Genomic DNA, 9758 nt, shown 5'->3' on the forward strand with positions numbered 1-9758 from the left:
GCTCATAAAACTGTCACACTTGCTGACTGATTGACTGAAACAGCGAAGGGACACAGAGGTCTGGAATGGACTCCAGCCCTCAGCTTGTCAACTGCATGTGTTTTGTAGCTGACAACTTCCTTTGTGGTGCATTGGTAAGAGCTGTAGTCTGTCAACCCATCAAAGACAGGAGCTGCATCTCTTGGCATGCCCTTGAAAAATGGCATTTTGAAGATCACGGCTTAACAACATTCATTGAACAGACCTTCCATGCAAAGGCTCTGAAAACAACTCTTTCATCGATCCTGTCGATGTTTACTAGTGGGCTGAATATCAGTCTATAAATTAAAGCTGGAAATAACAGTGAAGAAATTGTTTACTAAATGCATCTGGAGGGGATGAGAAATGGCATATGTGCAAAATTTTTGTTGAATCTGATTTTCAAGAATCGGCTAAACATAGACCTTAACTTACGACCATAAAATTAAGGAATTTTAACCAACATCCTGATTACAGAGACTCTTGTTCCAATGAAGCTTGCGACACTTCCAGATATTTCATAATAAAGTGTTTTGGGTGGTGTGGGGTTGGTGTCTAAATATTGTCTAAGAAGAAATTGAAACAGAATTTTTACACCCACAAAATTACAATAATCCCTTATATATTTAAAGACTTTCACATATCTTTTTAATTTTCTCATTTTAACAACAGCTATGGAGTATAAATTCAAAGACTATTATTTTCATTGTATATATTACTGAAAAAAATAAGAGATGTACTCCAGTTTTTATGGACTATCTTAAATATATGTCTCTTAATCATTAAGGTGCAAGAAAGGGTAATTGATATAAAAACCAAAGGATTGCAAATATTTGATTGTAGACATTTTTCACAATGGTTTCAGTTGTCTCTAGGATGAAGTCTACACCAGTGCTATTTGAGTGGGCAGGAGTTACTGGGCTGGCTGACAGGTTTAAGGCGGGAAGGACCGTCCTTCCTCTGAAGTAACTGCTCAGGAATTTATTTGCTCTTGACTGGTGTTAGGCTAAAGACAGACCCATTGCGTCAGCTGATAAAACAGGATGTTAGAGTTACTCGATAAATTTTTCCAAGTTGAACTTGTTCAAACCCCGAGGTAAGGTAGCGAGTTGTGTCAGTGATGATCATAGCAAGCCACTGTACAGCCATGTGCAAAGACTACTGTAATAAACATGAAAATGCATGCATTTCTCAAGAATGCTCACTTCCTTTTCGTTGGACATGCCGTCAGAAGTGGGACAGTTAGATAACGCGGTAGGCCTAATTTTAGCTTTGCAAGCAGCCTCCATAGTTCTCTAGCTCCCAAAGTATCAGCAAACTCTTGTTGACGAAGGCTTACTAACTTACATCCCCATCAGCCAACAGCAAGCACATGTCTCCACATTGTCCAGCTTTTTTTTATTTTAGTAATACCTATTGCAAATGGGGCCAAGTGACATCTCAGTATAACAGTCTTGGTTTTCATTTCCCCATGGCTAGCTGTACTGAGCAAAGCTACCTATCTGTTGGCCACTTGCCTTGCTTTCTTTTAGAAGAATCTGTTTGGATCACTTGTTCATTTTAATGAGGCTGCTCGCTCTTTTGGTTAATTTTGAGCTCTTTTTATAGATTTAATATCAATCTTTTGTCAGATAACTAGTAGCCAAGTATGGTCTCCTGTGCTGGAAGCTGTTTCTTATTCTGCTGACTATTTCCTTCACTGTGTAGATTTGTGAGTTGGGTATCATCAACTTGGCTCTGTTGCCTGTGCTGTTGGGATCATATGCTTTAAAAAGGAACCATTGCTTGTTCCAGTGTCTTAAGTATTTTACATACATTTCCTTCTAGTTGTTTCAGCATTTTGAGAGTTATATTTAGGTCTTTTTTCCATTGCAGGATGAGAGGTAGAGGTCAAATACTAACATTCTGCCCATGAGTAATTTTCCCAGCACCATCAACTGTCATTTTTCCTGTTGTTTAGTTCTATTCTTACTTTTTCTGAGTTAGTTCACTATGGATGTGTGGGTTTGTTTCTTGGGTCTCTATACTGTTCCAATGATCTGAGTAATCTTCTGAACTCAGTACCTTGCTGCTTTGGTTATATGTCTCTGTTGTGTGTTTTAAAATCACTTATTGTGATGTCTCCAGTTCTATTTTTTCATTTTTTTTATTTTCTTTGATTTCTTTGGGCTCCTCTGTGCTCCAATATATATTTTAGGTTCCCCACCAACGTTATCAGAGTCTGTGAAGAATTTCATTGATGTTTTAATGGAGAGCACACTATATTTGTAAACAGTTTAGTTGGTAAAGATATTTTAACAAAATTGTGTTTCCAAATCATGGATGTGTATGTGTGGTGTGAGTGTGTGTGTGTGTGTGTGTGTGTGTGTTTATTTCATTTTTTTTGTTCTTTCAACGTATTTCATTTTTGTTTTATTTTTTTCTTTTCTTTTTTTTAAATTTATTTATTTATTTGTTTATAAAAATTTTCACTTCCGCCCCTCCTCCCCATACCCTCCCATTCCCCCCACTCCCTAACCTCCTCCCCCTCCACTCCCTCTCCTCCTCCCTCTCCAGTCCTAAGAGCAGTCAGGGCTTCCTGCCCTCTGGGAAGTTCAAGTTCCTCCCCTCTCCCTCCAGGTCTAGGAAGGTGAGCATCCAAACAGACTAGGATCCCAAAAAGCCAGTACATGCAGACAAAACAAGCCCCAGTGCCATTGTCAATGGTTTCTCAGTCAGCCCCCATGTCAGCCACATTCAGAGAATTCGGTTTGATCACATGCTCGTTCAATCCCAGTCCAGAAGGCCTTGGTGAGCTCTCATTCGATCAGTCCCCTTGTATCAGAGGGTGAACGCACCCCTCGCGGTCCTGATTTCCTTTTTCATGTTCTCCCTCCTTCTGCTCCTCATTTGGACCTTGAGGGCTCAGTCCAGTGCTCCAATGTGGGTCTCCGTCTCTATCTCCATCTATCGTCAGATGAAGGTTCCCTCTGGTCCTGCCTTTCTTGCTCATGTTCTCCCTCCTTCTGCTTCTCATTTGGACCTAGGGAGTTAAGTCCAGTGTTCCAATATGTGTCTCTGTCTCTATCTCCATCCATTGCCAGATGAAGGTTCTATGGTGATATGCAAAACATTCATCAGTATGGTTATGGGCCAAGGCCAGTTCAGGCACCCTCTTCTCTGCATCCCAGGAAACAATCAGGGGACCTCTCCTTGGGCCTAGGAACCCCTCCAGAATCAAGTCTCTTGCAAACCCTAAAATGGCTCCCTAAGTTGAGATATATACTTCCCTGCTCCCATATCCATTCTTCCTCCCTCCCCCCATCACATTCCCCGAAGCCATCCCCAATCCTCCCCCTCTCCCTTCTCTCTAACCATCTCCCCTACTTCCACCCCCCACCCCCCATGCACCCAAGTTTGCCTGGCAATTTTGTCTACTTCCAATATCCAGGAGGATAACTATATGATTTTCTTCAGGTTCACCTTCTTATTTAGCTTCTCTAGGATCACGAATTATAGGCTCAAAGACCTTTAGCTATGGGTAGAATCCACTTATGAGTGAGTACATACCGTGTTCCTCTTTTTGGGTCTGGGTTACCTCACTCAGTAAAGTGTTTTCTATTTCCATCCATTTGCATGCAAAATTCAAGATGTCATTGTTTTTTACGGATGAGTAAAACTCTAATGTGTATATGTTCCACACCTTTTTTAACCATTCTTCTATTGAGGGGCACCAAGGTTGCTTCCATGTTCTGGTTATTACAAATAGTACTGCTATGAACATAGTTGAACAAATGCTTTTGTAGTATGATAGGGCATCTCTTGGGTATAATCCCAAGAGTGGAATTGCTGGGTTCTGAGGGAGGTTGACTCCCAGTTTCCTGAGAAACCGCCACACTGATTTCCACAGTGGCTGCACAAGTTTGCATTCCCACCAACAATGGATGAGTGTTCCCCTCATGCCACATCCTCTCCAGCATAGGCTATCATTGGTGTTTTTGAATTTGGCTATTCTGACAGGAGTAAGATGGTATCTCAAAGTTGTTTTGATTTTCATTTCCCTGATCACTAAGGAGGTTGAGCATGACCTTAAGTGCCTTTTGGCCATTCGAAGTTCATCTGTTGTGAATTCTCTGTTCAGTTCAGTACCCCATTTTTTAATTGGGTTAATTAGAGTTTTAGTGTCTAGTTTCTTGAGTTCTTTGTATATTTTGGAGATCAGACCTTTGTCTGATAAGGGGTTGGTGAAGATCTTCTCCCAGTCGGTAGCCTTTTTGTCTTACTGACAGTGTCCTTTGCTTTACAGAAGTTTCTCAGTTTCGGTAGGTCCCATTTAATCATTGATTCTCTTATTGTCTGTGCTATTGGGGTTCTACTTAGGAAGTGGTCTCCTGTGCCTATATCTTGTAGACTACTTCCCACTTTCTCTTCTATCAGGTTCAAAGTGGACAGATTAATGTTGATGTCTTTAATCCATTTGGACTTGATTTTTGTGCATGGTGATAGATATGGATCTACTTTCATTCTTCTACAGGTTGACATCCAGTTATGCCAGCACCATTTGTTAAAGATGCTTTCCTTCTTCCATTGTATACCTTTAGCTCCCTTGTCGAAAATTAGGTGTTCATAGGTTTGTGGGTTAATATCCGGGTCTTCTATTCAATTCCATAGGTCGACTTCTCTGTTGTTATGCCAATACCAAGCTGTTTTCAATACTGTCGTTCTGTAACGAAGTCAGGGATGGTAATGCCTCCAGAAGTCCCTTTATTGTATAAGATTGTTTTGGCTATCCTGGGTTTTTTTGTTTTGCCATATAAACTTGATCATTGTTCTCTCAAGGTCTGTGTAGAAGTTTGATGGGATTTTGATGGGGATTGCATTGTATCTATAGATTGCTTTTGGTAGAATTGCCACTTTTACTATGTTGATTCTCCCAATCCAAGAGCAGGGGAGGTCTTTCCATTTTCTGGTATCCTCCTCAATTTCTTTCTTCAAAGACTTCAAGTTCTTGTCAAATAGGTCTTTCACTTCCTTGGTTAGAGTTACCCCAAGATATTTTACACTATTTGTGGCTATCATGAAAGGTGATGTTTCTCTGATTTCCCTCTCTGCTTCTTTATCCTTTGTGTATAGGAGGGCAACCGATTTTTTGGAGTTGATCTTGTATTCTGCCACATTACTAAAGGTGTTTATCAGCTGTAGGAGTTCTTTGGTAGAGTTTTTGGAGTCACTTATGTACACTATCATATCATCAGCAAATAACGAAAGTTTAACTTCATCCTTTCCAATTTGAATACCTTTGATCCCCTTATGTTGTCTTATTGCTATTGCTAGAACTTCAAGCACTATATTGAAGAGGTATGGAGAGAGTGGACAGCCTTGTAGTGTTCATGATTTTAGTGGAATGGCTTTGAGTTTCTCTCCATTCAATTTGATGTTAGCTGTCGGCTTGCTATATATTGCTTTTATTATATTTAGGTATGATCCTCGTATCCCCAATCTCTCCAACACCTTTATCATAAAGGGGTGTTGAATTTTGTCAAATGCTTTTTCAGCATCCAATGAAATGATCATATGGTTTTTTTTTCCTTTCAGTTTATTTATATGATGGATTACATTGATAGATTTGTGTATGTTGAACCAACCCTGCATCTCTGGGATGAAGCCCACTTGATCATAATGGATAATTTTTCAAATGTATTCTTGGATTCAGTTTGCCAGTATTTTATTGAGAATTTTTGCGTCAATGTTCATGAGTGAGATTGGTCTGTAATTCTCTTTCTTGGTTGTGTCTTTGTGTGGCTTTGGTATCAAGGTAACTGTAGCTTCATAAAAAGAATTTGGCAATGACTCTTCTGTTTCTATATTGTGAAATACATTAAGGGTGTAGTATTAGCTCTTCCTGGAAGTTCTGGTAGAATTCTGCATTGAAACCATCTGGTCCTGGACTTTTTTTCATAGGGAGATTTTTGATAACAGCTTCTAATTCTTCACAACTGACAGGTCTATTTAGATTGTTCACCTGGTCTTGGTTCAAATTTGGTATATGGTACTTATCTAAAAAAATGTCCAAAAAAAATGTCCATTTCTTTTACATTTTCCAATTTTGTGGCATACAGGCTTTTGTAGTAAGATCTAATGATTCTCTGAATTTCCTCTGTGTCTGTGATTATGTCTCCCGTTTCATTTCTGATCTTATTAATTTGCATGTTCTCTCTCTGCCGTTTGATTAGTTTGGAGAGGAGTTTGTCAATGTTGTTGATTTTCTCCAAGAACCAGCTTTTTGTTTCATTGATTCTTTGGATTGTTTTCTGTGTTTCTATTTTGTTGATTTTAGCCCTCAGTTTGATTATTTCCAGTCTTCTACTCCTCCTGGGTGAATCAGCTTCTTTTTTTTCTAGAGCTTTCAAGTGTGCTGTTAAGTCTCCAATGTGTGCTTTCTACGTTTTCCTTAATTGGGCACTTAGTGCTATGAACTTTCCTCTTAGCACGGCTTTCATAGTGTCCCATAGGTTTGAGTACGTTGTGTCTTTATTTTCATTAAATTCAAGGAAGACTTTAATTTCTTTCTTTATTTCTTCCTTGACACAGGGGTGATTTAGTAGTTGACTGTTCAACTTCCATGAGTTTGTTGGCTTCCTGGGGGTAGCATTGTTGTTGAATTCTAACTTTAATCCATGGTGGTCTGACAAGACACAGGTGGTTACTAATATTTTTTTGTATCTGTGGAAGTTTGTTTTGTTACTGAGTATGTGGTCAATTTTTGAGAAGGTTCCATGAGCTGCAGAGAAGAAGGTATATTCTTTCCTATTTGGGTGAAATGTTCTATAGATGTCTGTTAAGTCCATTTGATTCAATACTTCCAATAATTCTCTTATTTCTCTGTTAGGTTTCTGTCTGATTGACATTGTTAGGATTCTGTCCATTGGCGAGAAAGGTGTGTTGAAGCCTCCTACTATTAGCGTGTGTGGTTTGATGACTGCCTTGAGTTCTAGAAGTGTTTCTTTTACATAAGTGGGTGGCTTTATATTAGGGGCATAGATATTCAGGATTGAGACTTCTTCCTGATGGATTGTTCCTGTTATGAGTATGAAATGTCCATCTCCGTCTCTTCTAATTGATTTTAGTTTGAAGTCGATTTTATTAGATATTAGAATGACCACACCGGCTTGTTTCTTAGGTCCATTTGCTTGGAAAACCTTTTCCCAACCCTTTACCCTGAGTAGGTGTCTGTCTTTGTGGTTGAGGTGTGTTTCTTGTAAACAGCAGAATGTTGGATCCTGTTTTCGTATCCAATCTCTAAGTCTGTGCCTTTTTATAGGTGAATTGAGTCCATTGATATTAAGTGATATTTATGACCATTGGTTGTTGACTCTGTTTATTATTATTATTTTTTGGGTAGTAGAGTGTATGTGTTTCTCTTCTTTGAGTTGTGCTTGTGAAGGGTCGTTAGCTGTCTGAGTTATTGTAGGCAGTGTTGGGAATGTTGAATTCCTTGGGTTGTGATTTTCCTTCTAATACTTTCTGTAAGGCTGGATTTGTAGCTACGTATTGTTTAAATTTGTTTTTATCCTGGAATATTTTGTTTTCTCCCTTGATAGTGAATGATAGCTTGGCTGGGTATAGTAGTCTGGGCTTGTATCCATGGTCTCTTAGTTTCTGCAGTACCTCTATCCTGGACCTTCTGGCTTTCATGGTTTCCATAGAGAAGTCTGGTGTAAGTCTGATAGGTTTACCTTTATAAGTTACTTGACCTTTTTCCTTTGTAGCTCTTAATACTCTTTCTTTAATCTGACTGCTTTGGGTTTTTATTATTATATGGCGAGGGATTTTTTTTTTTGATCCAGTCTATTCGGTGTTCTGTATGCTTCTTGAACCTTCATAGGAATATCATTCTTTAGGTTGGGAAAGTTTTCTTCTATAATTTTGTTGGATATATTTTTTGGATCTTTGATCTGCAATTCTTCTCCTTCTTCTACCCCTATTATTCTTAGATTTGTTTTTTTTTATTATGTCCCAGATTTCCTGAATATTTTGTGATGAGAATTTGTTGGATTTGCTGTTTTCTTTGGTCAGAGCGTTTATTTTCTCTATGGTGTCTTCATAATCTGAGATTTGTTATTCTATCTCTTGTATTCTATTGGTTATGCTTGTTTCTGAAGTCTCTGTTTGTTTACCTCGATTTTCCATATCCAGCCAGCCCTCGGTTTATGGTTTCTTCTTTGCCTTCATTTCAGCTTTCAATTCTTGAACTGATTCCATTACCTGTTTGATTGTTTTTTCTTGGTTTCCCAGGGTGTCATTTACAGCTTTACTATTTTTTCAAACCTTTTGTTATATTTCTTTACTCATTTCTTCAATCGTCTTGTTGCACTTCTCTTCCACTTCTTTAAGTGAGTTATTCATACACTGTTTAAGGGACTCTATTGCTTTCATAATGACACTGTTTTCCACTTCTTCCGTAACAGGGTGTTCAAGTCCTTCTGTAGTAAGATCGCTGGGATCTGGTGTTTTCATGTTGTTTTTCAGATTGTTGGAGGAATTCTTGCCTTGGCGTCTGCCCATCTCTTCCTTCAAATGTTCTCTAATGGATCTTCTGGTACTGGGTCAGGTTCCCCTCTCTGATGAATCTTCTGCTAGAGGATCAGCGCCCCTTGGTGGCCAGGATTCTTGCTGAGCTGATGCAGGGCCTACCTTTCCACCCCTGGCAGGCAGGCTATTGAAACACAGGCACTCCCTCCTGCCGGGTTGCACTTCCAGCCAAGTCCCAGCCTGCAAACCAGCTGAGCTGGGTGATTTTATGGCCCTGAGGAGGAAGGGAGGGATAAAGGAAGGGGTTCCTGATTGAAAGGTGGGATGGGCTAGGAGGCGAGAGGGCTTAGCCCCTGCAGAGTGGCCAGGGAGTCAAGGGGTACCTGGGATGTCTGAGCTCCTCCTTGTAGAGCTTCTGCCGTGGGTCAGAGCAAACTCACCCCAATGATGAATCCTCTGCAAGAGGATCAGTGCCCCTTGGTAGCCAGGATTCTTGCTGAGCTGATGCAGGGCCTACCTTTTCACCACTGGCAGGCAGGCTATTGAAACACAGGCACTCCCTCCTGCCAGGTTGCACTTCCAGCCCAGTCCCAGCCTGCAAGCAGGCTTAGCTGAGCGATTTTATGACCCCGAGGAGGAAGGGAGGGATAAAGGAAGGGGTTCCTGGTTGAAAGGTGGAATGGGCTAGGAGGCGAGAGGGCTTAGCCCCTGCAGAGTGGCCAGGGAGTCAAGACCGACCGGGGATGTCTGAGCTCCTCCTTGTAGGGCTTCTGCCACGGGTCAGAGCAAACTTACCCCAACGATGAATCCTCTGCAAGAGATTCAGTGCCCCTTGGTGGCCAGGATTCTTGCTGAGCTGATGCAGGGCCTACCTTTCCACCACTGACAGGCAGGCTATTGAAACACAGGCACTCCCTCCTGCAGGTATAACTTCCAGCCCAGTCCCAGCCTGCAAGCAGGCTTAGCTGGGTGATTTTATGGCCCTGAGGAGGAAGGGAGGGATAAAGGAAGGGGTTCCTGGTTGAATGGTGGGATGGGCTAGAAGGTGAGAGGGTTTAGCCCCTGCAGAGTGGCCAGGGAGTCAAGGGGGACCTGGGATGTCTGAGCTCCTCCTTGTAGGGCTTCTGCCGCGGATCAGAGCAAACTCACCCCAATGATGAATCCTCTGCAAGAGGATCAGTGCCCCTTGGTGGCCAGGATTCTTGCTGAGCTGATGCAGGGCCTACCTT

The sequence above is a fragment of the Myodes glareolus genome, chromosome 12 (assembly GCF_982192425.1).
Source record: "Myodes glareolus chromosome 12, mMyoGla1.1, whole genome shotgun sequence".
Taxonomy (NCBI): Eukaryota; Metazoa; Chordata; class Mammalia; order Rodentia; family Cricetidae; genus Myodes; species Myodes glareolus.